Here is a 27,586-nt window from a genome sequence, read left to right as displayed (position 1 = left end):
TGACCTTGTTGCTCTTGATGTTGCAGGGCTGGGGGGATGCTGTCAAAGTAAGCAGGGTGAGCTGCTAAAGTGCATACTGTTGGCACAGTTATCTCAGTTTTGCTAGGGCTCCTTGGTACCATACTTGGTCAAGTGCTACCTTTATGTCAATGGCAGTTACTTTCACTTTTCGTTTGCCATTTAGCTCTTGCGTTCACAGCTGGATCAAAGCTTTCACAAGGTCTGGAGTTGAGTGGTTCTGGCGGAACTGGAACTGAATATTAATATGAAGGTTATGGGTGAGTAGGTGGCACTATTAATGATTCCCTACTTCATTTTTCTGATGATTGGGAGGAGGCTGATAGGCAGTAATTGGCCGGGTTAGACTTATTATGCTTTTTGTGAACAGGATGTATCTGGACAATTTTCTACATTGTCAGTCAAGATGCCAATGTCATAGTTGTACTGGAATAACTTTGCTGGCAGGGTGGCTAGTTCTGATGTACAGGCCTTCAGCCCAACGGCCATGATATTAATAAGGTCCATTGCCTTTGTTGTGTTCAGTATACTCAGGTACTTCTTAACATCACATAGAGTGAACCAAATTGGCTGGACACTGTCATCTATGATAATGGGGACCTCAGGAGGAGCTTGAGTATGATCGCCGACATAGCACTTTTGGCTGAAGGCGCTTGCAAACACTTCTGCCTTGACTCTTGCTCTCATTAAACTGTCCTCCACTGTAGTTAAGGACAGAGATGTTCATGGATCCTCCTCCTCCTGTTAGTTGCCTGATTGTCCACCACCATCTTAACAAGATGTGGTGGGGCTACAGAGTTTTGCTCTGATCCATTGGATGTGGGCTAGTGTAGGTCTGTCTGTAGAATGCTACTTTTGGTGTTTAGCATGCAGGTAGCTCTTTGTTATAGCTTCATTGGGTTAGAACTTCATTGTAAAGTATGCCTGGTGCTGCTACAGGCATTCCCTTCTACTGTTGAACCAGGGTTAGTCTCCAAGCTTTATGGTGAGGTATGCACTACGCCATAAGGTTACGGATTGTGCTGCTGCTGATGACCAACAGTGTCTCATGGGCATGCAGTTTCGGGCTGCTAAATCTGTCCTTAGTCTGTTGCATTTAGCACGGCAGTAGTGTCACACTATTCAAACTCATTTAATTTAAAACCTTTACACCCATCATAAAAATGTCAACCCATCATTCTTGACCAAAGCCAGGTTCCGGGGTAAAAGTCCAAAGGTCTAAAGAGCCCCAGACTACTAGTTTTCTAAATACAAAATTGTCTTTTTTGTTAGGCAAGGGCATTGTGGGTTACGGAACCAAGGCAGGTAGATGGGGTTAAGATACAGATCTGCCATGATCTAATTGAATGGTGGAATAGGCTCGAGGGGCTAAATGGCCTTCTCTTGTTTCTATGTTCATATGTCACATTGTGAAGGGCGGTAGAATCCAGAAACTTCATATTTTGAACTTACTCCTACTGGAATCGGGTTTTGAAAAGTGGTAGGGGTGATCTCACAATGCATTTTATTTCATTGGAAGATTTTCTCAAGCATGCAGGACTTTAACATTTAAGTACAACAATCAGATTAAAGTCTTACATAAGAGTAGAGCTCTTTGGTTTTAGATGCTGTTAGTAGATTGCCCTGACATACTGGCATTTAGCATTAAGTACAACAGCCAGATTAAATTTTACCTTTTGAGTCACTGTGAAACATTTCCCATTAGCAGTTGAATCTGATTATGCGGTTCAATATGTTCCAAGTGACAAAACTCTGTGGGACGGCACCAGCTCCATATGCACATTCAACAGAGACTACAACACTTATAATTTCTTCTTGCAAAATAATCTTACAGATGTCCCTTCTCTATTTTCTGTTACTTAGGGATTGCATCAGCTGCTTTATGTTACACCCTTGTATAGCAAAGAACAAGCAATCTGGCATCAACCTTCTGTTTATTTAGTCAGCGTAACTGAAGCAGAAGAAATTATAACGCTCAGTGGCACTGTTTATTTTAACTGCATTACTCATCATTAATGCATAGTGTGTTAAAAGGTTTACTTTTTTTTTAACATATTTCCTGCAATAATATAAAATGCTACACTGGTACGGAATAAAGTTGTTCACAAAAACAAACCACTTCTACTTTGGTGCAGCACTTGAGTGAAATCTTTGCTCCAGCTGAGGCATTTTTTTTATACAAGCAAGACATTAGTCACAGTGATTACTTTACAAATGTATCAAGTGGAATGATTCAAGTGTGCCTTTAAGATGCAGTGCATGCATGTTCAGAATATCACAAAGGTCACTCTGCACTTGACTGGGCCGAATCATTAACTAGAGTTTAGTGGGCATGTCAGCAAATTTGATTTCGGAACATTTCGCGTTAATCAACTATGTACTTGAGGCTAAAGAAACCTTGTTCTGTACATTAAAGATGAGAAACATCAGAAGCAAGAGATACCTTAGCAGCATAGATTTTTTGTATTGTTGTTTTAAGCTCCATTGTGTGTTCTGGGGGGAAAAAATATTAATTGCAAATTCTGTTAAATTGTAGCACAAAAAAAAAGATGAGATACTTCAGTGGGGAAAACTGTACTAACAACTCCTGACAAATCTGTTGCTTGGTTCCAGTGTTTATTAGCTTTTCGTGCTATGTAAGATCAGACCGCCAACACCGCCTGAATTTTTATATAAATGGCTTATCTTGAATTAATTGGACGTGAGATACACGCTGATCATTTTGGCAGTCTGTCAAATAAAAAAAACACACACACAAAAAGCTAAAGGGCATAAACAACCTTTCTTTGTTCTCAATACTGCAACAGTCTACACAGCAAATATTGAAAGTGAGGAGTCCATCTTACAAGAATGGCAATGGCAATATGCAATTGGTTAAGTTTTTGCCATATGATCTTTGCCCTTACTTTTCTCACTGTCTTCTGATCTTCCTCGTGTGCTACCTTCTCCGTCACAGATATACCCTTCTCGCTGTCCCCAGGAAGTCCTGGTTTCAGTCTTAAGTCTTTTGCATCCGTCACCATTGCTCAGCGTGAAACCAGTATTCTACATTCCTCCAGCTGTCTTTTCACCAGACATGTGTGGCAGTTGTAAAAAGACTGAAAGGGAAAATAAATTGGTCACACATGGAATCACAGCCCCACATGTTCATTATATAAGGGTCACAAACTCAAAACACCGCTTTCTGTCAAGTTCTCCACATTTCCAGTGGAAAGATGGAGCAGGAATATGTTATGAAACACACCAGACTAACTACGATCTAAACCTGCTACTGTGCGAAGAAACATAACAGAAGGCATGTTTGTGTCAGAGAAAATTATCGAGTGGCTCTATGCCAACCTTATGGAAGTAAAGCTGTCCTCAGATCCAACCAGTACACAGAAGTTTCTCTCATTATTTTCAGAGAGGAAGTTCTTGTACAGTCCAGCAGCATTATTGCCAAGCACTGGATTCCCAGCTAGGGTAACAGAATTTACATTTACAGAGCTTGGACATATATTTACATTTGACTTGTTTAGTGTCATTAGCTGGATTAAATGTGGAGAGCATTACAAATATTATGGAGGATCATTTCCCTTATTGGTGTGCCTTGGTCAAACAAGGAGCGATATAAACAAGTAACATCCACCACCCTAAACATTCACTCCCTTCACCACCGGCGCACTGTGGCTGCAGTGTGTACCATCCACAGGATGCACTGCAGCAACTCGCCAAGGCTTCTTCGACAGCACCTCCCAAACCCGCAACCTCTATCACCTAGAAGGACAAGGGCAGCAGGCACATGGGGACAACACCACCTGCACGTTCCCCTCCAAGTCACACACCATCCCGACTTGGAAATATATCGCCGTTCCTTCATCGTCGCTGGGTCAAAATCCTGAAACTCCTTTCCTTACAGCACTGTGGGAGAACCTTCACCACATGGACTGCAGCGGTTCAAGAAGGCGGCTCACCACCACCTTCTCAAGGGCAATTAGGGATGGGCAATAAATGCTGGCCTTGCCAGCGACGCCCACATCCCATGAATGAATAAAAAAAAATGGAATGTTGTTAGATTGGATCACTTTACTCCCAGTTCTGAAGATAGGGATATTCATTTTGGAGTGGGTCATTATTTAAAAACAAAATTAATGGCTCATCAGTGGCTCAGTGGTAGCATGCTCGCCTCTGCGTCAGATGGTCGTGGGTTCAAGTCCCATTCCAGAGGCTTGTGCACATAATCTAAGCTGACACCCCACTGCAGTACTGAGGGAGGTGCCATCTTTCAGGTGAGACATTAAACCGAGGCCCCGTCTGCCCTCTCAGGTGGATGTTAAAGATCCCATGACACTATTTCGAAGGAGAGCAGGGAAGTTCTTCCCAGTGTCCTGGCTAATATTTAACCCTCAACCAACATCCCAAAAAAAAACAGATTATCTGGTCATTATCTCATTGCTGTTTGTGGACCTGGCTGTGCATAAATTGGCTGCCTTGTTTACAACAGTGACTACACTTCAAAAAGTACTTAATTGGCTGAAAAGAGCTCTGGGATGTTCTGAGGTTGTGAAAGGCGCTAAACAAATGCAAGCTCTTTCTTTCATAGTGACGTCTTCAGGCCAGAGATCCATTGGGCCTCTCTGATTTCCTGCCTTTGCCTGTCCTCTCGTGCTACTCTCACCCAGGCTCTGAGAAGATTTGCAGCCTCTTTTGTCAGAACTGGAAAGGGAAGGTTGGCGAGCCTCTCTGCAAAGCTGATCTGAACAAGAGAGCATTGTGCGGAGCATTGCTTAGCAGAAGTGGGGATGAGAATATAACTATTGTGCTAATTCTGTGACCCATGGTGCTGTCCATCAAGGTGGTAAATTATCCTTATTGATTTTGCTTTCAATTTCGTTGCATGTATTAGCTTAGACAGAAAGCATGGATTATTAGTCTCAAGATGAAAAGCAAAACATTACCAAGATAGTTTAAATGGCAGGAGCTGTTTGTGACTGAATTTCATTTCTTAGGTTGTGCTAGATCTAAATATGCAAATCTGACAATGAACGATGGTGACTGTTGCCTCAGATTTTATTAACATTCAGAGGAACATTTTAGAATTTATAGATCAAAATGAAAAAAACACAGTAGACCTTACTGCTTGTGCAGTTTGTACAAGAAATGTGAGGGGGTGGCATGTAACTTCAAGGTGTTCTGCATGGTTTCCTCATTAGTGAAGGAACCATTAGTAATGTGCGGCAGACGTCAGGTAACAGTATCGCAGAGTGTTATAGTCAGGGGATCTTATGTCAAAATAAAAATATTCGAGTGAATTCAGACTTAATCGGGAATCAAGAAATTACGGGCTATAAATTGGGCCAAGTAGTTCCCATTTTATAGACGCTGCATGGCCTCCTAAAGAACCAAAATGGTGTCTGGAATGCTTCTAGTGTGACATGCGCTGGATGCCATCTTGGTAAAGGCGTTCGCGCATGCGCAGATAACGAATGCCAGCAACATGTAAAGTAAGGAGAATATGCATTAGATCAGTGTGCAACACTGATTTGAAGGGACAGATACGATTTTGGAACCCATCGCTCCACCCAACGCACTGACTTAACCTCGCACAATTGAACATGTCATAAACAGCATGGAGGATCCCTCACCAGCGCTATTTAAAGGGATCATGCAGGATTTACAGCTTAGTTGCTGGATTATTGCTTCTGGCTGCTGCTGCATTTGTACCTATTTTTGGAGGTCTCCTAGACTTGAATACAAGGACGAAGGGAGTTAGGAAACGCTTCTACATGCAAAAGGTGGTAGAAGTTTGTTGCTCTTCTGCAAATGGCAGTTGATATTAGCTCAATTGTTAATTTTAAATCTGAGATTGATAGATTTTTGTTAACCAAAGATATTAAGGGATATGGAGTTAGGTCACATATCAGCCATGATATCAATGAATGGTGGAACAGGCTCGAGGGGCTAAATGGCCTACTCCTTTTCGTTTCTTTCTATAATAAAGTTTCAACACTCTACAGAGAGTGGGCTGGCTAGCTGACAGGCAACAGCAACCATGGAGCCACTGCCACTTGCTGCCTCCTGTTATGTGCCAACTTCTCCTGCAAGAAAGCGGGATGTGTGTCGGTGGGTGTCCTGCAGGATGTTTGGGTGATGTACCTGTTATGGTTGAATAGCTGCCAGTGCGTGCAACCTGCGAGTTATGGGTGTGCGGCTTGCGTGGTAATGTGTGAGGGTGACAGGAGGCATCTGATTGGAAGAGTTGAGTACTGATTGAAAGAGTTTGTTGGTAGGTGGGTGATGGGAAGTGTAGTGCGTGGAGCAGTGGATGCGACTAGTGGTACAGTTGGTACGTGATGCCATTTGACAGTTGACCTCACTCACCTTGACCACTCGTGTCAAAGCATTGAACTTCTTCCTGCGCTGCATCCATGTTCACTGTGCTATGGGCCTGGCATTGATTTTGTCCCCTACTGCCTCTCACTGCCTCTTAAACATATACCTGGAGGGTCTCTTGCCCCCCGCCCCCCCTGCGGATATAGGATGCCCCTCCTTCTGTCCACCTCTTGCACCAAGACCTGTGGTGCATCCTCAGAGAATCTTGGTGCACGCTCTCTTGCAGGCCTGGTACAAACTCAGATCAACAGATTGGTGAGGTCTGGCATGCAGATTGGAAGATGTGGGATTTAGTAGTGTGCAACATTTATTCAATATTTTAACATAACTGAACAGTTTGTAAACACAGGGACGGGACATGTATCTGTGTTTTACGTATCCGATGTCTGATCTCCGTTCAGACTCCATGCGGACCGGTATCTTATATTTTGCAAGTAAGAGGTGCAGGCTGCCTTTAAGAGGTGCAGGCTACCTTTAAGAGGTGCTAGCCACTCGCATGATATCGGGGGCCCCCCTGCTGATGAGCAGCCACTCAACAGCGCAGCTAGGCCTGGCTGAAAGCAGGAATCAGGTAAATGATCGGGCAGCACAAGTCTCACATGCTGCCTCCATCTGAATAACTGGGCGGCGGTTAATTGCACACCATGACCCCAGCGCCTAGATTCGGGGGTTACTGAATTTAACCCCTTACTTGTTCTCTAATTTACCTGATAACGTTCAGCCAGGGTGAGAATCTAAATTAGTAGGTCTGGTATTCAGGGGAGAATACCAGAATGCCAAATTTGATATTTCACCTCCAAATGTAATATTTTAGTAAATAATTAAGGATTGACACTAAAGTACAGTGAAGTTTTCTTTGAAGTGTATCAATTGCCATTGTATTAGTATTTCTCTCACATTCCTTCACTTCTATTTCTCATTCCTTTTTCTTGTTCATTCTCATCCTTCACTTTTGTTTCTGCGCTCTCTCTGCCCTCCACCCTTCCTTCATTGCTGTCTCTTTCTCTCTCACGCTCTTCCTTCACGGCTGACTATCTCTCTCTTACTCTTCCTTCAGTGCTGTCTCTATCTCTCTCACACTTTCCCTTCACTGCTGTCTCTATCTCTCTCACATGCTCCCTTCATTGCTGCCTCTATCTCTCACACTCTTTCACTGCTGCCTCTATCTTCCTTCACTGCTGTCTCTATCTCTCTCACACTCTTCCTTCACTGCTGCCTCTATCTCTCTCTTACTCTTCCTTCACTGCTGTCTCTATCTTTCTCTTTCTCTTCATACTTTTAGTGATTTGTGTATCTGTACCCCTAGATCCCTTTGCTCCTTTATCCTGTTTAGACTCTTATTATCGAAGCAGTATGTGGCCTCCTGATTCTTCCTATCAAAATGCACCACCTCACACTTATCTATATTGAAATTCATTTGCCAATTACACATCCATTCTGCAAGTTTATTAATGTCCTCTTGCATTTTGATGCATTCTTCCTTTGTATTAACTACATCCCCCAATTTCGTGTAGTGGGCAGATTTTGAAATTGTACTTCCGATTCCCGAATCTAAATCGTTAATGTAAATTGTGAACAACAGTGGTCCCAGCACTGATCCCCATGGAACACCACATCCCACCTTTTGCCAGTCTGAGTAGCTACCCTTAACCCTTACTCTCCATTTTCTGTTTTGTAGCCATGCTGCTACATGCCCCCTGACTCCAAATGCTCTGACCTTAGTTATGAGTCTACAATGCGGTACCTTATCAAAGGCCTTTTGAAAATCCAAATATATTACATCTACTACATTACCCTTATCTACTTTTTCTGTTACTTCTTCAAAGAATTCAAAAAGGTTGGTCAGGCATGATTTTCGTTTCTCAAATCTGTGCTGACTATTCTTTGCTGTATTTTCATTCTCTAGATGTCTTTCTATTACACCTTTGAATAAATATTCCATTATTTTCCCTACCTCCGACATTAAGCTAACTGGTCTATAGTTCCCTGGACTTGTTCTATCTCCCTTTTTAAATATGGAATAACGCTAGCTGTCTGCCGGTCCTCTGGCACTATTCCCTTTTCTAGTAAATTTTCACATATATATATGCAATAGTGCCACTGCTATCTCCTCCCAAACTTCTTTTAATATTTGCGGATGCAATCCATCTGGACCAGGGTCTTATGCTCCCTAAGTTTGATTAGTTTATCAATTAACTCCCTCCTTTCTACCTTAAATATTATTTATGTGTCTGTGGACTACTTCACTATTTCTTTTTACATTCCTTGATAATTTAATTTTGTAGTTCCTCTTTGCTTTCCTAAATGTTTTTGACTTTTTTTCTTATCTATTCATATTCCTTTTTGTTATCCTATCCTTTGTTGTCTATTTACTTAGAGAATGCCTTTTTCTTTAGTTTCAATTTTACCCTTATCTCTTTATTTGTCTATGGTGTTTCATTATTGGCTAGTTTGTTCTTGTTTTTTAAAGGAATATATTCCTCCTGAACTCTATTGACAACCATTTTGAATGTTGTCCTCTGCTATTCTATTTTCTTTCAATTTTTTTTCCAGTTTACCTGCCCTAGATCCATTCTCATCCCCTCAAAACTAGCTTTATTCCAATCTGTTACTCTGGTCTTTGTCATACTTATGTCTTTCTCAATCATTATTTGAAACCTTATTATATTATGATCGCTATTGCCTAGATGTTTCCTTATGCTTACCTCTCTTTTCTGTTCTGGTTCATTTCCTATTACTAGATCCAGTGGTGATTCCACTCTTGTTGGGCTTCTCACATACTGGGTAAGAAAGGAGTCCTGTACACGCTGTAAAAACTCCATTCCCTTTTCTCCTTTCTCTACCTCTTCTTGCCAGTTTATTGTGGGTAGTTGAAATCTCCCATGATTATTAGTCAATGTTTTTTACTCATTTCATAGATTTGTCTACATATTTCATCTTCCACTTCCCTTCCACTATTAGGTGGTCTGTAGAATATACCTATTAATGTGATCGATTCCTTCTTATCCTTTGTCTCAATCCATATGTATTGCGTTTCTATCTTAATATTACTTAGGTCCCTTTTTTCTATTGCCATTATGTTGTCTCTAATTAGTACAGGAACCCCACCCCCCTCCTTCTCTATCCTTTCTAAATACGTTGTGTCCTGCAATATTTAACTGCCAGTCTTGTTTTTTATGTAGCCATGTTTCAGTTACTCTATTAGATCTGGCTCCTTGCTACGAATTATTGCCTCCAGTTTCCCTGTTTTGTTTCGGATGCTGTGCACATTGCTGTACAGGCAATTTAATTTGTTTTTAATAATTGTTCCCCTCATTTTATTTTTAACAGGGATTTTGTACTTATGTTCTATAACTGTATTTGTTCCCTGACCGTTTATGTTACCCTTGTTCCTTACCTTGGTCTGACCTTTATTCTTTTCTTCTATTTCTTTTATCTTCAGGCTTATGTTATTTTCACCAGATCCCTCCCCCCGTCTCACTAGCTGAAAGTCCTATCCAAAGCTCTATTTAGCCTTTCCACTAGGACACTGGTCCCGTTCCGGTTCAGATGGAGCCCCGTCCCAGTGGTACAGCTCCTTCCTGTCCTGTCCTTCCTGTACTGGTGCCAGTGTCCCATGAAATGGAACCCCTCCTTCCCATATCAGTCTTTCAGTCATGTAATCACCTTCCTGATCTGTCTATCCCTATGCCAATTAGCACGTGGCTCAGGTAGTAATGCCGAGATTACCACGAGTGAGGTTCTGTTTCTTAATTTAGTTCCTAACTTCTGATATTCCTTTAGTATGTCCTCCTTCCTTTTCTCCCCATCGTCACTGGTCCCAAAATGGACCATGATGACTGAATCTTCTCCCTCTCTTTCCAAGTTCCTCTCCAGTTGCTCCAAGATATCCTTTACCCTTGCACCAGATAGGCAACACACCCTCCCGATCGTGACTGCAGAGGATGCTATCTATCCCCCTAATTATCGAATCCCCTATAAGGACAACCTTTCTATTCTGCTCCTCCCCCCTTGGACTGCCTTCTGCTCCACGATACCATGGTTAGCATTCTATCCACCCCACAGCCTGCATCCTTACTCTCACAAGTAGCATGTACATTGTTGGATAGGACCAGCGTCTGCAGGACCTCCTTCTCTACCTCCCCTTGGTTCCCCTTACTCTGCTGACTAACAGTCACACTGTCCCCTTCCTGTACCTATGCTTTCCTCTGAGGTGTGACTGTACTCTGGAGAAAACTATCCAAAAATTCCTCCCCCTCCCTTATGTGTTGGAGTGTCTTTAACTCACTCTCTAGCTCAAAGACTCTGAGCTGGAGTGTCTCAAGGCAGAGACATTTCCTGTCGATGTGGCATTCCAGGTGAAACAGTGGTTTACTTGTACTTCTTTAAATTTAGTATACTGTATCCGCTGCACACAATGCGGTTTCCACTACATTGAGGAGACCAAACGCAGACTGGGTGATCGCTTTGCTGATCAGCTCCGCTCTGTCCCCAAGTGTGACCCTGACCTGCCAGTCACTTGCCATTTTAATTCCCCGTCCCACTCCCGCCCTGACCTCTATGCCCTCGGCTTTTTACACTGTTCCAATGAAGCTCAACGTAAGCTCGAGGAACAGCACCTCATCTTTCGTTTAGGCATTTTACAACCTTTCGGACTCAACATTGATTTCAATAACTTCAGATCATAACCATTGCTCCCATTTTTTCGGACAGCAAGCGCTGGTAATGGTTCTGCTGTTGCCATTTATAGCTACTCTAGTCCGATCTTTTGTTTTTTAACCTGTCCCATTACCACCCTCCATGCCTTGCACCATTGTCCCTTTTGTCATTTAATCACTCTTGCCCGAGCACAGATCTTCCCTTTTGTTCTTTCCTCCCCTCCCTCCACCTGCCCCCCCCCCCACTTTCCCTGGCTCTGTACTTGCTCAAAAATATTAACTCTTTAACATCTTCCAGTTCTGACGGTAGGTCTTTGACCTGAAACGTTAACTCTGTTTCTTTCTCCACAAATCCTACCTCACTTGCTGAGCTTTTCCAGCATTTTCTGTTTTTATTTCAGATTTCCAGCATCCGTAGTATTTTGCTTTTGACATACCCTGCACTGCCATTTCTAGTTTTCATTTATTAGTAGTAATTTAATTCTAGATGTAATAGATGTAAATTATATTTAATAGATGGATTTAGCTTGATTTCAGATTAATTTGTAACTAATAAGACTTGTTTTTTGTTTATTAACTTCCTTATTTTAGTATCCCCTTGACTCCTACTTATTATTTATGCATACCAGATTTTTATTTAATGCAATTCGGATCCCTTTAATGTTGGCATCCTCTATTTAGTTAATTATAATTTTATCCCCTTAGATCTAATTAAGTACTCTGATTATTTATTTACATACTTACTTATTTACTGATGCCCCTTGGTTTAAATTACTTTGCAACTCCTCCCTCCCCCTTTCAAAAAATTCCTGTCATCACTCTGTTTAGCAAGTCACTCGGTTTAGTGGATTCACCCAACTCTCACCAAGTTCTGTGCTTAAAACTCTTTCTTTAGCTGGTGTCCTGGGAAAATGAAGAGCTGTCATGAGCTGTGGCTGCAAAGGAGAGCCTTGATCCCCCCAGAAGACACCCTATGACTTGCTTTGCTGGCTCAAATAATGCTGGGACCATGGATTGCTTTAAAATGTGGGCATTGTGACAGTTGCTGGGAAAGCAAGCATTTACTTACGCTACACGATGCTGGCAGTTGTGGATAAGCTGAGCGTCGAGAAATATTTTGTTTCATGTAGGTAGTGGCATTGTGTAATGGAGCAGATAGGGTCACCGAGCTGCAATCGATAACTCCCTGCACCTTCGGGAATCTTGCCACTCTAAAACTGCAGAGCCTTTCATGCCACTGTCAGTTGTCCATGAGGAAGGAGATGAATGGTGATGCTCGATCAAACAATGCATCTGTCACTTGCTTCAGACATCTAGTCACTGTTGATTGGTAGATATCTGCAATGTCCCCAGCAGCGGCTTGAAATTACTTTCATGCATAAAGATTGCATTATGTTTGCTGGCAGTGCAGTGCCTTTGGTGGAGACTGGCTGAAGATATACTTGCAGCATGTGACTTAATTTCATCACGGCTGTCCTGGTGAATCAAAGATACTGTCTTTGTTACCTCTAGACGTGACTGGCTGGCTTCCCACCTCGCACACTCCATAAACTTGAGCTCATCCAAAATTCTGCTGCCCGTGTCCTAACTCGCACCAAGTCCTGTTCACCTTTCACCCCTGTGCTTGCTGACCTACATTGGCTTCTGGTCCAGCAATGCCTCGATTTTAAAATTCTCATCCTCGTTTTCAAATCCCTCCATGGTCCCCCCACCCCCCCCCCCCCCCCACCTCTGTAACCTCCTCCAGCCCTACAACCTTCCGAGATCTCTGCGCTTCTCCAAATTTGGCCTTTTGCGCATCCCTGGTTTTCATCGCTCCACCATTGGCGGCCGTGCCTTCAGCTACCTTGACCCTAAGCTCTGGAATTCCCTCCCTAAACCTCTCTTCTGCTCTTCCTCTCTCTCCTCCTTTAAGATGCTCCTTAAAGCCTACCTCTTTGACCAAGCTTTTGGTTACCTGTCCTAATATCTCCTTATGTGGCTCGGTGTCAAATTTTGTTTGATAACGCTCCTGTGAAGCGCCTTGGGATGCTTTACTACATTAAAGGCGCTATATAAATGCAAGTTGTTTTCGTTGTTGTTTTTGGTCCTCAGAGAAGTGAAGGGATGTGTGCCTCAGCCTGTATATTCTTGTGTGGTGGAATCAGCGAATGGGAGCTGATTGCCACAGATGCAACCTGACCTACCTGGTATCCCTGTCTCTTTCCTCCTTTTCTCCCTTCAAGAAGGACAGATGGATTGGACAACATGACAGTGGCATGAAAGGGGTCTGTAGTTTTACAGAGTGGCAAGATTCCCGAAGGTGCAGGGGGTTATCGATTGCACCTCGATGACCCTATCTGCTCCATTACACAATGCCACTACCTACATGAAACAAAATATTTCTCGACGCTCAGCTTATCCGTAACTACCAGCATCGTGTAACGCCAAGTAAATGCTTGCTTTCCCAGCAACTGTCACAATGCCCACATTTTAAAGCACCATTATTTGAGCCAGCAAAGCAAGTCGCGGGGTGGCTTCTGGGGGGAATCAAGGCTCTCCTCTGCAGCCACGGCTCATGATACCTCTTCATTTTCCCAGGACACCAGCTAAAGAAAGAACTTTAAGCACAGAGCTTGGTGAGAGTTGGGTGAATCCACTAAACAGAGTGATGACAGGTATTTTTTGATTGTGGGAATTAGGTGCAGAGCAAGGAGTTGTGAAGTGATTTAAACCAAGGGGCATCAGTAAATGTATAAATAAATAATCAGAGTACTTAATTAGATCTAAGGGGATAAAATTAGAATTAACTAAATAAAGGATGGTGGGAAAACCATTGTGATATTATGGCATCAGAAATAGAAGCTTTTCAACCAACTCAGTGGCAACTTGAAAAAAAAAGACACAAGGAAAAAGCTTTAGTAAAAGTCTAACAATGTTATAATCTCAGCACTAATCCCTTTTGACTGATTTGCCAATGGAGCACAACAACTAGCAACTCTAAATGCTCCCAGCTGGAATTTCCACGCTGGTTCTCCAGCACGGGATCGGTGGAACCATGAGAGAACTGGCATAACAGGCCAAAAAGGGCCATTTATGCAGTTTCTGCAGGAGTTCTCCTGAACACGCACCAAAGTTATGGCAGGAGAATGGGAGAACCCCAGAGAAATTCAGGGTCCATGTTACTATGGGTGGATAAAGGAAACAGTGTTAAATGTGCGGAAATTACGTCATCGGGCACGATTTTAAAAGGGAAAAACGGATGGGTTGTGGGCAGAGGCGGGGTGGGGGGTGGGGCATTCAAAATCACAACTGTTTCAGACCTGCCCCCAACCTGCCTTCAACCTGCCCACTTCAGGTTTTCATGGGACGGGCAACCAACCCGCGCCCAGGAGACGGGCTGGTGATTCAAACCTTTCAAGGAGGCTTCGGGCCTCCATTTTTCTGTACTTTCCGATTTCAACCCTGGGGAGCCAGGATTCCTGAGCCTTCTCTTTCACGCCATGTGAAAGGAGTCGAGAAGGCCCGACACTAACAGGTAAGTGCCTAGAAAGGCACAGCTTTGGGCCTGGAGGTGCAGGAGTGCTTCCCCCAGGCCCAACAAGCCCCCCTCAATGATCGCGGACCCCTGCCCCGATCCCCGACCCCCCCCAAACCAACAATCGCGGACCCCCGATCCCGATACCCCCATGACTGACTCCCCCATGCCAATCCATGCCCCCATGCCCCCATGCCAACCCATGCTCCCCATGCCCACCCATGCCAACCCCCCCCCCCCCATCCATACAAACAAAGACTTACCTGCAGACTTATCTGAACACATTCTCTCCCTGGCTGTTTCCACATCCAACTGAGGCTGGCCTGTCAATCAGGCTGGCCAGTCAGACGCCAAACCAACAAAAAAAAATAAAAGACGGCCTTGCATCAAAATCGTAAGGACGTCCGGGAAACCTGTACTTCCAGGTTTCCTGTCCACAATTTGACCCCCCCACCCCCCTTCTCGGCTTGGGGTCAAAATCAGCCCATCATGTCTGCAGCCAGTAGTTTACCTGCAAACCGCCTGCGAATTGTCAGGAACTTCTTGGACCACCTCAAAACACAACCAGAGAGTAGAAATAGGGGCAAATTTGGAGCAGACCCAGTATAGTGGATCTCCACCCATTTTTCCAATAAGAAGTGACTACTTTGTAGCTTAAAAAATGGGCATTTCCAATCAGAAAATCTAATCTATGGTTTTTTGAAATGGATCAAGACTACCAAAATAGTTTGTGGATATAAACTATCAAATTATAGATTTAGGCCCAGAAATTCATGGGATCCCGTCCATCGGTGATCTTCAAATCACTGGGGGTAAAATTGGAGGGGTGGGGACGCAAAACGGGCAGTAATACATTGGTCGCTTGCTATACGCCCCGCCTGACATTCAATTCCACTGGCTTCAACAGAATTGAGTATCAGACAGGGCGTATTACAGACTGTAGATACAAATCCACGCGTTTTGTACTAATGCCCAAAAAAAGTTTCTACCTCACTGACTCCTGGCCGAGTTTGCGGGATCAGTGGCTGGAAACCTCATTTGCATTTGGTTGGCACCATTTGAGATGCATTATTGGAGCATACCTGCCCATTCCAGCTGGAATTTGGCTGGTCACTCGCTGTTGGGGGGGGATGGCCCCGCCCTGCCTACTCTACTGATTCTCCAATTGGCTCCTAAGCAAGGGGGCTGATTTAGGATAATTTTTTAAAAACTTTTTTTTTCTTGTTTGAGGATGCAGGCCGCTTGCCAGGCCTGGACCTCCACCAGTGGGGCCCACATTCGTCCTCGTAGAGATTGGTATGCTTCATCACTCTTGGCGTTCCAGCCGTCACTGCAAAGCCAGGTTCCCAGTGAGCCTCAGGAGCAGCTATTCTGGCTTAGGGAATACCTGTCCCTGACTCTGCCCCAGCATTGTAAGGGGCAGACGAAAGTTCTTCCCCTTAGATGGCAAGCAGGAAATTTCCAGGAGCAGCCGGTCTAAGTGGCTCTGCACTGTTTTATTTGGGTGTTCCGCCAATCTCCTGCTGAAGTTATAGTGGGAGATTAGTGAATTTTGGGGCCTCGATATTTGACTGAAGCAAATAGTTAAGGTGGCATGCTAAAAATGTGGAGTAAACAATCCAACTAATTACTAATGAAAGATATGAATCTTTGACTGTAGTTGATGTCTTTTTGAATGGAAGATCATTCCATGCATAGAAGCTTCTAGATGAAAGCTTTGCTCTTGTTCAGATGAACTACTGGCAATCAACTGAAATAATTACATTTGAGTTTAAAACAACAGAAAATCATCAACATACAGGCCCTGCTTATGTTTCTGCTTTTGGTTACACATTTGTAGGAAACTCTAGCCAATGGTTAGAAAGTGGAAAGAAATCATAGCAGACACAACCCAGAAATGGCATGTGTCCTTAAATAAATGAAAATATGGGAAAACAAGTCCATTGACAAGAGACTTGTGGGTTAGTGTACAACAAACTTAGCTAGCTTACAATGTTGGTCCCTATTTCAAATGGCCTTTGTATTTAATCGAGACAAATGTTTTTTCCAACAACAAGGGACAATGTCAGTGCAGCCTTGTCGCTGTGCCTATGTGTGTATTAAAAAAATGTTAGATGTTATCAGTCAATCATCTCCTCTTTATGAATTGTATCGGATCACCATGTATCAATGCTGACAGTTTTGTATTCTGTATTTAGTGAAGATATATAGGGTGATAGTTTACTGTTTAATAATCCCCTTCCCTTTTTAAGGTGAGGCTAAGGCCATTTTCACTGTGGCTGCTGAGAGCTCTTTTTGGAGCATTGTACTGTATGTTTTTGATCATAATGGCATTGCTGTATCTTGATGTTATTTACACTGTTCTATTGTACAGCTATCATTTCCAGGTCCTCAATCACTGCTTTCACTGCAAAAGGCATAGGTAATTGGGTAATGTCTCTTTATGTTAGGTCATCTTATTTTAAATACGGACTTTGGCGATGTTCACTGAAATGGCCATTAATTTTGATGGAATATGCAGGAGCATTATTAATTCTGTCCATTATATCAGGGTTAGTGCACGCAGGCTCTTGTTCCATTTCCTTTCAGCATCTAGTGAACAGAAACCTGCTCAGCATATTTTTGTCAGGAATAAAAGACACAATAATTGAGCCATTTTAAGGTAGAAAGCATTAAGTTCTGTTTTGATGCTGTGCTGTGGACTGGCTTTGTTTCTATTCATGGGGTCGGTTTTAACTTTTGGTGTGGCCGACTGACAATGTGTGCCGACCGGTCATGTTGGGAATGCGGGGCTGGAACCGCTTTGAGCACCGAGTCTCATTTAAACAGAAGCGGCAAGCTGTCCGCCCCAAGTGGGCATCATGATGCAGCTCACTGGATTTAGGTGGGCATAACATCGGGTGGCCCAGAGGTGGCCGTCCATCCGGAAGCAAGGTAAGTCCAGGGCGGTGGGAGGGGTTGCAGTCGTGGACATGGAGGAGCCTGGGGCGGCAGCAGCCTCCTGGCCCCACAAAAATATTTAAAGGCTTACCTTTTCAGGGCTTCTTTGGCTGCGTTGCCAGTAAAACCTTTCAGAAAGAGGGCACAGCACGCACTCCGACCAGTTCTGTCCAAGAACAGCAATCGTGATCCTATATATGTCCTAGGACCCCAATTTGCATATTAAAAGGAGTCTACCATATTAAAAGGGGCAGGTGCTTCAGCCACCCAGTGGTAGGCCCCTGTAAAAGTGGCAGCAGGCAGAGTGTCAGCGTTAACTGGGCGGTAAGTCTCCCGACCCCATTTTGAGGCCCATTAACACACGATTTTGGTGAGTTAAGATTGACCCCCATGTGCTTCTTTTCAATTTTTTAAAAATATGGTTTCTAATCTCTTTTTCAGTTGTTCCTTTCCAATTAGATTCTTTAGTACTGTGTACCATTCTCCATTTGAGAGAACAATCAGGCAATCTGCTAACAGGCCTCTGAGTGAGCAATAAAAACAGGAACCTCTGATTATGGGGAAAGCAAGTGGGGGGGATACCTGATGGTGCAATAGGGGCTGAAAATGGTTCAGGGGAGAAGGCTAATGTGTGGGAATACTGTGGGAGGATTGTGCCGCATGGACCAAAGGGAGCCAATGGCAGTTTGAGTCCCAGTTTCCTGGTCCCTTCACCCGCTCTGCACAAGACTGCTAGACCCTTCTCCCCTCCAATACTGCCAGATTCCCAGACTCTACCCATTCCCCCACCAAATGCTCCAAAAACCCCTCCTCAGTCCTGTTGCACCCCAGAAGCCCTTCCTCAGACTTTCCCTCTCCTCCTCCAATATTCTGAGATCCCCTATCAGCTCACAAAGCCCAAGACTGCATTCCTAATGCAGCTTGATCTCAGGACTTCTCCCAATGCTCCCATACCCTGAGACCTCCCTCCTCAATTCTCCAGATCCTAGGACTTCTCTCCTAGCAACCCAAATCCTAGGACCTGTCCCAGTGTTCCGAGAACCTCCCTTCTCCAGCTTTCCCTGAACCTCCCTTCTCCAGCTTTCCCTGAACCTCCCTTCTCCAGCTTTCCCTGAACCTCCCTTCTCCAGCTTGTCCCGATGCTCTTAGACCCTGGGACTTGGGTAACTCTTGTTTATGTTTTATAATCATTTCAAGATGGTTGTTGCTGCATTTTAAACTCTGGAGCTAAAGAGAAAGCTGTAATTCTAAATCGCGCTGAAAATTAATTAAAAATAGAAAGAATTAAGTAATATCAAAAAATATTATTGCAATCTCCATTTTTAATGTTATCTCTTGTTCCTAATCAGAGGTTTCCTAAGTGAGTGCCCTTTGCAGATACTGAGCTATTTCAACGAACGTAGGGCCTGAAAGCAAGGCATAGGCTGCCAATTAAAAGACTGCATTTATTACATGCTTGACTGCTATTTCTTATTGAAACTGATGTGAGTTGGAAGCAGTATATTCAAATCATACTTTATTAGTATGGATGTGACGAGAGAATGTGCATTTGTTTTCTTCCGATTGGTTTTTATCTTATCAGAAGGCAACAAGACTTTGATATCGCACCCATTCATCTGTGTGAGATTTTAACGGTAGTGGAACACTAATGAATTGCATTAAAAAAAAACATTTTCGAGTTTGCTAAGCAGGACATCTTTTTTCTGAGGTGTGTTTTGCATAAATAAATTGGTGTTTGAAAACCAAGCTGCTATTGCTTCATCTTTACTAAATCAAGAAGGCGTGCACTGTGGCTATAGCCTCGGGTTAGTACGGCATTTATTAATGTCCATGAGCTTCTACACTTCTTAATGCTCTAGCAGAAATTGGCAATCTCAAAAGCTATGAAATACTGAAACAGGCTAGTAGCTGGAAGGAAGTCTGAGTGAATTGAATGGAATCCAGTTCCTGCTTAAGCAACAAATTCTTTCATGTGTCTTTGTTGTTTTCATGCTGGGGTTATCTAACAAGAGACACCAGTTCTGTTCTTGCTGAATGTAGGCTGTAATTTGCCAGACTTTATTTATTTGTTCACCTAAGGGTGACAGAATAGCCAATGATAACAGTGCACTCAAAAGCACCAATTTCTTGTTTTGAAAAAAACAATCCAAGTGATAAAGGTATTGATATCAACTAGCCCTTCTCATGGTGAGCCAGAGAGTACATTGTCTTATGTGGAACACGATAGTTGTTTTCATAAGTTCTTAGTAGGTTAGTCATTGGAAGTTTAGCCACCTGCTTTTGATTGGTATGATGCCTCTCTGGTTGAATTTTTTGAATTACTAAGTTGGATGTTGGAAGCCCGATCGACATCGATTTTCAAAAAAAACCTGCGACAAAGTGCCATACAAAAGGCTATAATGTGGGATTGGTGGGCAGATTTTGGGTTCGCTAAGGAACTGATTGAATTCATGTAGACGGAAGATAGTTAATAAAGGTAATGGTTCTGTGTGTGAGAAACCGATCACTAGTAGAGTCCCACAGGAATCGGTGTTAGGGCCATAGCTCTTCACCAATGATCTGGATGAAGGCATCGAGGAAAATGTCCACAAGTTCACAGAGGATTCAAAGATATTTGTGAGCATAAGGACCTTAGATGAGAAAAAATAGATTGCAGACAGATCTAAATACGATGGGGGAATGTGCCTGTACCTGGCAGATGTCTTTTAACATAGATAAATGTAACCTAATACACTTGGGTAGGGGCAACTCCAAACACATGTACACCACACAAGGTTACGTGCTCAAGGTTGCTGAGTGGAAGGTGGACCTGAGGGATATATTGCATGAGTCGTTGAAGCTCTATGACTAGTCCTGCTAGGCTATTGCAAAAGTAAGTAGAGTGTTAGAATGTATTGTCAGGGCAATTCAATATAAAATAAGAAATTCTATTCCGTTTCTGTATAAGGCCTTGTTGGGTCTCATCTAGAATACTGGGGGCGGAATCCTTCCAAGTCAGTTTTCGATGGGGAAACTCACGGAGCAATCGCCCGAACATGTGGGCCAGAGGTGATTTTGATGTCGTGCCTCATTTAGTTAAAACAGGCAAGCTGTCAGTGCTACTCGCACTGCTGATTGGCAGAATTGAGGTGGGGAGAGGGGCGCTAGGAAAAGTTGGGCCTCCCTTACACGATTTAATGGTGGTCTGCACCTCTTAAAGTGGAGGTGCTTTTTGGCTGCAGGTAACTGGAATTTGCTTTATAACAGTTATAAAATGGCAGAAAGCTGGTGCTATTAGGACCCCAGATTCCCTGTTGCTGCATTGGAGGTTCTGCTGCAGGGGGTCAATAGGACAAGGGAGATGCTGTTCTCCCTAGGGGACCAAAGGATGTCCCTACAAGTGTCCCAGCAGCAGTGGCAAGAAGTCGTAGAGGAGGTCAATGCCAGGACCTGGCTGCAATGTAGGAAGAAGTTTAATGACCTGACCAGGGTTGCTAAGAAAAGCTTCCTAACTCTCATCATTGTTACTCTCTTCGAGTCCTGCCCCCCCTCCCCCAGTACTTACAAGTCTTCCCTCCCCCACTGCCCTTTACTCTCCTCCAATCACAGCACCATGCTTCACCCCACCTCTTTCTGCTGCTTCTGCCACACTCTGCAGCTGTTACTGACCTCACAATTACTTCCTTTACTGCCCCACATCTTGGCTACCTTTCACCCAACTTCCCCACTATTCCACCATGATATGCATATCCTCAAGACATCTCACGAGGTTACCACTAACACCTTCCCTTCTTTCCTGTTGGAGCAGTTGGCACACAATACACATCAGCAGACACTCATGGGAGGAGGGAGGTCATACTGGCATGTCCTGTCCCCACTTGAGTAGGAAATGTTCAACTCCACGAGCAGGAGGTGTGTCAGGACCATGGCAACTGGCAAGGTTGGAGAAGAAGTCCCACAGAGTTTCTGCACATCTTACCCTCTTTTTCCCTTCTAATTGCCACCTCACGCTACACACTCTGCTTGACAAAGTGCACCTGCCTTGAGCAGTCATTCTTCCGTCTCTGCTTACCCTTGCCACTAAATATTAACCCTTATCCCTCTCTTACTTTTCAAGTTCATACGCTCAACAGGGCCCTGAGGGAGCAGAGCATGAAGGGAGCAGCGCACATAATGATGAAGCATCACTCAACCTTACACTTGCAAGTATCAGCTCCGAGATTGGTATCTCGCGTAGTTCAAAGGCTAGGCTAGAAGGCTTTGCACTGGGAGATACACCAGGCACTAGTGTGCTCCTGCGTGTATTGTCCGCCAACTGCTCCTACAAGAAAGAAGGGATAGAACGGTTCAAGAAGCAGCTTGCAGGAGAGAGAGATTACACACCAGCCCTGCTGCAGATGGCACAGATGAAGTCTTTGAGATGTTAGGCTAACTGGTCTATAATTCCTTGGTTTCCCTCTCTCACCTTCCTTAAATAGCGGAGTGGCATGTGCAATTTTCCAATTTAAAGGAACGGTTCCTGAATCGAGAGAACTTTGGAAGATTATAGTTAGGGCATCTGCAATGTTCTCCCCTACTTCCTTTAAATCACTGGGATGGAAACCATTTGGTCCTGGAGATTTGTCACTCTCTAGTGCCATTATTTTCTTCATTACTGTTAATTTGCTTACATTATTTATGGTGAAATCCCCCCCTCCCGATTCAAAATTAGTTTCCTTGGGGTGTCCGGCATGCTATCCTCTTCCTCTACTGTAAATACTGACACAAAGTAATTATTTATCATGTTCGCCATTTCCTTATTTTCATTTACAATATCACCATTATCAGTTTTTAAGGGGCCCACATTGCTCTTGACCACCTTCTTTTCCCCTAATATAATTGTAAATTTTTTTTCTGTTGATTTTGCTATCCCTTGCAAGTTTCTTTTCATACTCCCTTTTTGTAGCTCTTACTATCTCTTTTGTCATAATTTGGGTCTTTCCCAGTCGCCAGGGCTGGTGCTATTTTTTGCATTTTTTATACTGTTTCTTTTAATTTTATGTCATCCCTTATCTCTTTTGTCATCCATGGCTGTTTTTTTTTGGCAAGTGGAGCTCTTGCCCCTTAGGGGTATAAATTGGTTCTGTATCACGTTAAATTCTTTTTTGAACACCTCCCACTGATCTTCTGTCGTTTTACCCATTAACATATTTGCCCAGTTTACTGTGGACAGTCTCTGTCTCCTCCTGTTTGTAGTCAGCCTTACCTAAATTTAGAATCTTAGTAGCTGATATGGGTTTCTCCCTTTCAAACACAACGTTGAACTCGATCATATTATGATCGCTATTAGATAAATGTTCACGCATCGTTAGGCTGTTAACTAAATCTGACTCATTACTCATTATTAAATCTAATATGGCCTGCCCCCTTGTTGGTTCTAGGACATATTGTTGCAGAAATCTGCCCTGAACACACACAAGAAATCTGTTACCTTTCTGACATGAGCTCATCTGCTTATCCCAATGAATGAAAGTTAAAATCCCCTATTAAAACCACTCTGCTTTTGCTACATGCTTGTCTAATCTCTGCATTTATAAATTCTGCCACTTCACAGCTACTACCAAAAGGCATGTATACAACTCTCACTACAGTCTTAAATCTTCTATTTCTTAATTCTACCCATAAAGTATCGACTGCCTGCTTACCTCCCATTAGATCCTCTCTTATCATTGAAGTAATTTCATCCTTAATCACGAAGGCTACTCCTCCCCCTTTACCAGTTTCTCTATCCTTCCTATGGACCTTATAAGAACATAAGAAATAGGAGCAGGAGTAGGCCAAACGGCCCTTCGAGCCTGCTCCGCCATTTAATAAGATCATGGCTTATCTGATCCTAACCTCAAATCTAAATTCATGTCCAATTTCCTGCCCGCTCCCCGTAATCCCTAATTCCCTTTACTTCTAGGAAACTGTCTATTTCTGTTTTAACCTGCTATATTCAGTTCCCAGTCCTGACTGTCTTGCAGCCATGTCTCAGTAATGGCTATCATGTTGTGATCTCTAAGTTGAATTTACGCCTGCAATTCATTCAATTTGTTCTTTATAGTCTGTGTGTTTGTATAAGGAACGCTTATTTGAGCCACACACCTTACCTTGTCCTTCTGCTCTAAATGTGATTTTTCTCACGCATTTCTTATTTCTCTCTCCTGATTTAATTACTTTATATCTTTTAGTTTTCCCTTTACCTGTAGTGGCTAAAGCATAATTTCTGATTATTACTCGACTCATTTCCTTTTTATTTGTTTTAGAATTATTATTTATATTACCTTTTCTACCTGAGCCCTCTCCCCCATTTACTCGTTTAAAGTCCTTGAGACCACCCTATTTATTCTTCCTGCTAGGACCCTGGTCCCAGCCCAGTTCAGGTGGAGCCCATCCCAACACCACTTCTTCAGCCAAGTATTCACCTTCCTAATCTGCTTATCTCTACACCAATTTGCACGTGGCTCAGGTAATAATCCAAAAATAATAACCCTTGAGGCCCTGGTTTTTTTTAAAATTTAGCTCCTGTACTCTCTAAACAGGACCTCTTGCCTACTCTTTTCTATGTTGTTGGTCCCAACATGGACCACAGTGACTAGATCCTCCCCCTCCCTCTCCAATATCCTTTCAAGCTGGTTTGAGATTTCCCTCACCCTGGCACCAGGTAGGCAACATACCACGTGGGACTCTCGATCCTGCTTACAAAACGATGCTATCCGTCCCCTAATTATTGAATCCCCTACAACTACCACATCATGCTGCTCCTCCTCCTGGTCCTCCCCCTCACTTTGGACAGCCTCCTACTCCAAGGTGCCATGGTCAGCATTCTGGCTGTTCTTCCGACAGTCTTCATCCTTATCCTCACAGATAGCAAGTACATTGTACCTGTTGCATAGGATCAGTTTCTGCGAATCCTCATTCTCTATCTCACTTGGGTTCCCCTTACTCTGCACACTATCGGTCACACCAACCCCGTTCTGATCCTGTGCCTCTCTACGAGGTGTGACTGAGGTCTGGCACAAGCTGTCCAGATACTCCTCCCCCTCCTTTATGTATCGGAGTGTCTCCAACTCGCACTCCAGCTCAATGACTCTGAGCTGGAGAGGTTCGAGGCGGAGACATCTACTGCAGATGTGTTCGCTCGGGACAGTCTCACTGTCCACAAACTCCCACATACTGGAGTCCAAACACACAACCTGCTCTGCCATATCTTACTCTATATTTATTTGTGGATGATGGGGGTTAAATTGGTTAACCTGCTTCCATCACAGGGAGGACAAGGCATTCGTCCGGCCTGAACACTTACTTAAACCAAGTGTTCCAAACCAGTGCTGACATGAGGGTTTAAGGACATTTGCACTTTCCACCAACAGGGGGAGCCCAAATCTCTTAAAGGCAGGCTGTATCCCTGACAGGTAGCCCAGCTCTTAAAAGGAAGCCGGTACCTGTTATTTGCTATAAAAGATCAGACATTGGACATGTAAAACACAGATACATGTCCCATCCCTATGTTTACAAACTGTTGAGTTATTTTAAAACATTGAATAAAGGTTACACACCACTAAATCCCACATCCTCCAATCTGCATGCAAGACCTCACCAATCTGCCGATCTGAGTTTGTACCAAGCCTGCGAGAGTGCGTGCACCAAGATTCTCTGCTGATGCACTACAGGCCTTGTTGCAAGAGGTGGACAGAAGAAGGGACGTTTTACATCCACAGGGGAGGCAAGAGGCCCTCCAGCCATATGCTCAAGAGGCAGTGGGAGGCAGTAGGGGACGCAGTCAACGCCAGATGCATAGCACCACGAACATGGATGCAGTGCAGGAAGAAGTTCAATGCTTTGACACGAGTGGTCAAGGCGAGTGAGGTCAACTGTCAAATGGCGTCTCCGACCAACTGCACCACCAGCCCCATCCACTGCTCCACGCACTACACCCTCATCACCCACATACCAACAAACTCTTTCCATCAGTACTCAACTCTTCCAATCAGATGCTTCCTCTCACCCTTACACATTACCACTATTTCAAGCCACGCACTCACAACTCACAGGCCACACACACTGGCAGCTATTCAACCATGACAGGCACATCACCCAGTCACACGTCCCACTTTCTTGCAGGAGAAGGTGGCGCATAACAGGACGCAGCAGGTGGCAGTGGCATTTAACCCCTCGAGCCTGTTCCACCATTCAGTGAGATCATGGTTAATCTGTGACCTAACTCCCTATACCCACCTTAGCCCCATATCCCTTAATACCCTTGGTTCACAGCAATCTATCAATCTCAGATTTAAAATTCACAATTGAGCTAGCGTCAACTGCCGTTTGCAGAAGAGCGTTCCAAACTCTTCCCACCCTTTGTGTGTAGAAGCATTTCCTAACTTCACTCCTGCATGTCCTGGCTCTAAATGTTAGGGTATGTCCTCTCATCCTAGTATTCAAGTATAGAAGACCTCCAAAAAACAGGTACAATTGCATCAGCAGCCAGAAGCAATAATCCAGCAACTAACCTGTAAATCCTGCATGGTCCCTTTAAATAGCACTGGTGTGGGGTCCTCCAGGCACTCTAAGACATGTTTAAATGGTTGCGGTTAATACAGTGAGTTGAGTGGAGCGTTAAGTGCCAAAATGTGTGTATCACTTTAAATCAGCATAGCGCACTGATCGAATGCATATTCTCCCTACTTTACACGATGCCGGCGTTCATTATTTGCCCATGCGCTAAACCCTTTACCAAAATGGCGTCCGGCGCATGCGTGCGTGCGCATCCAAGATGCCATCTTGGATAGATGCATAGCGCCAAAACTATGGGAGCTAGATGGCCCAATTTAGCACCTACTTACTTTTTATTCTGTTTTGTTTTTGCTTTTTAAAAAATTTAGCACCTCCTTCCCCCTTTACACCTAATTCTCAATTTCCTACTCAGTTTACGATCTACTCCGTTCCCAATGCACTCTGCTTCAGCAGATAACCTTCTAATTTATACACCTTTTGAGAACACCAATTACAACTGCTCAATCAGCTTCCAGCTCACAGTAATTACCAACTATTCAGGCAATCACTTACAGCTGATTGACTGTTAACTGTTAATTGCCACTGACTTGCAGTTTCTGTTAACCATTCACTAACTTGCAGGTTCTTTTAAAGTTCTAAGTTAAATTTTAAACCTAATTTTAATTTCAATTCACCCAACTACTTTACCATTGATTCCCACTCTCACCAAATTCTGAAGTTCCCACTTGGTTCACAATCCACTCTGTTCGCGATGCGCTCTGTACTTCAGCTCACAGTCACCTCTTGCAGCACCATTTCCATTGCATCAGCCATCAAGCAGGGGGTAGAATGCTGGGCTGCTCTGTCACTTCCCTGCAGACTCCATTTTGTGCCTTCACATTGGATTTCACTTCTGTCCCCTTTGTCCCATCAGCCTTGATAAAGCCTATCAATATGTTTTAGCCTTTTGAACTTTCCCAAAGGCTGCAAGAATTTGGCCACCTATTTTGCCACTTACATTTAAGTGCCCAGATCCTTTTAACTATTATCTCAAACTCAATTTTCTAGGCCCATTAGGTAAATTTGAGGCCTCAGCTGACTCTTGGTCATGTTTTTTTATGTAGCACCCTTTAAAGGCATAGCACACTGTGATCGGGGTGGTCACAAAGAACCATCCAACATTAAGGTACGTCTAAATGTCATCCGGTGTGCTTTTAGGTGTCAGTCTTGGCTCAGTGGTAACACTCTCACCTCTAAGTCAGAAGATCATGGGTTAAAGCCACACTCCAGAGATTTGAGCACATAATCTCGGCTGATACTCCACTGCAGTACTGAGGGAGCGCTGCACTGTCAGATGAGATTTAAACCGAGGCTCTGTCTGCCCTCTCAGGTGGATATAAAAGATCCCACTTTTCAAATAAGAGCAGGGGAGTTCTCCTGGTGTTCTGGCCAACATTGCCTGATGAAACAATAGGTGGTCCCTTCCCATATATTGGCTCCTTCAATATTAACAGAGCGACTGGCCGCCAATAGCTGCTGTGTTTGTTTGCAGCTATTTATGTGCTTCTTTGATATTTCCTTGTTC

The sequence above is a fragment of the Heptranchias perlo genome, chromosome 1, assembly GCF_035084215.1.
Source record: "Heptranchias perlo isolate sHepPer1 chromosome 1, sHepPer1.hap1, whole genome shotgun sequence".
Classification (NCBI taxonomy): domain Eukaryota; kingdom Metazoa; phylum Chordata; class Chondrichthyes; order Hexanchiformes; family Hexanchidae; genus Heptranchias; species Heptranchias perlo.
This window is presented reverse-complemented; position numbering follows the sequence as displayed.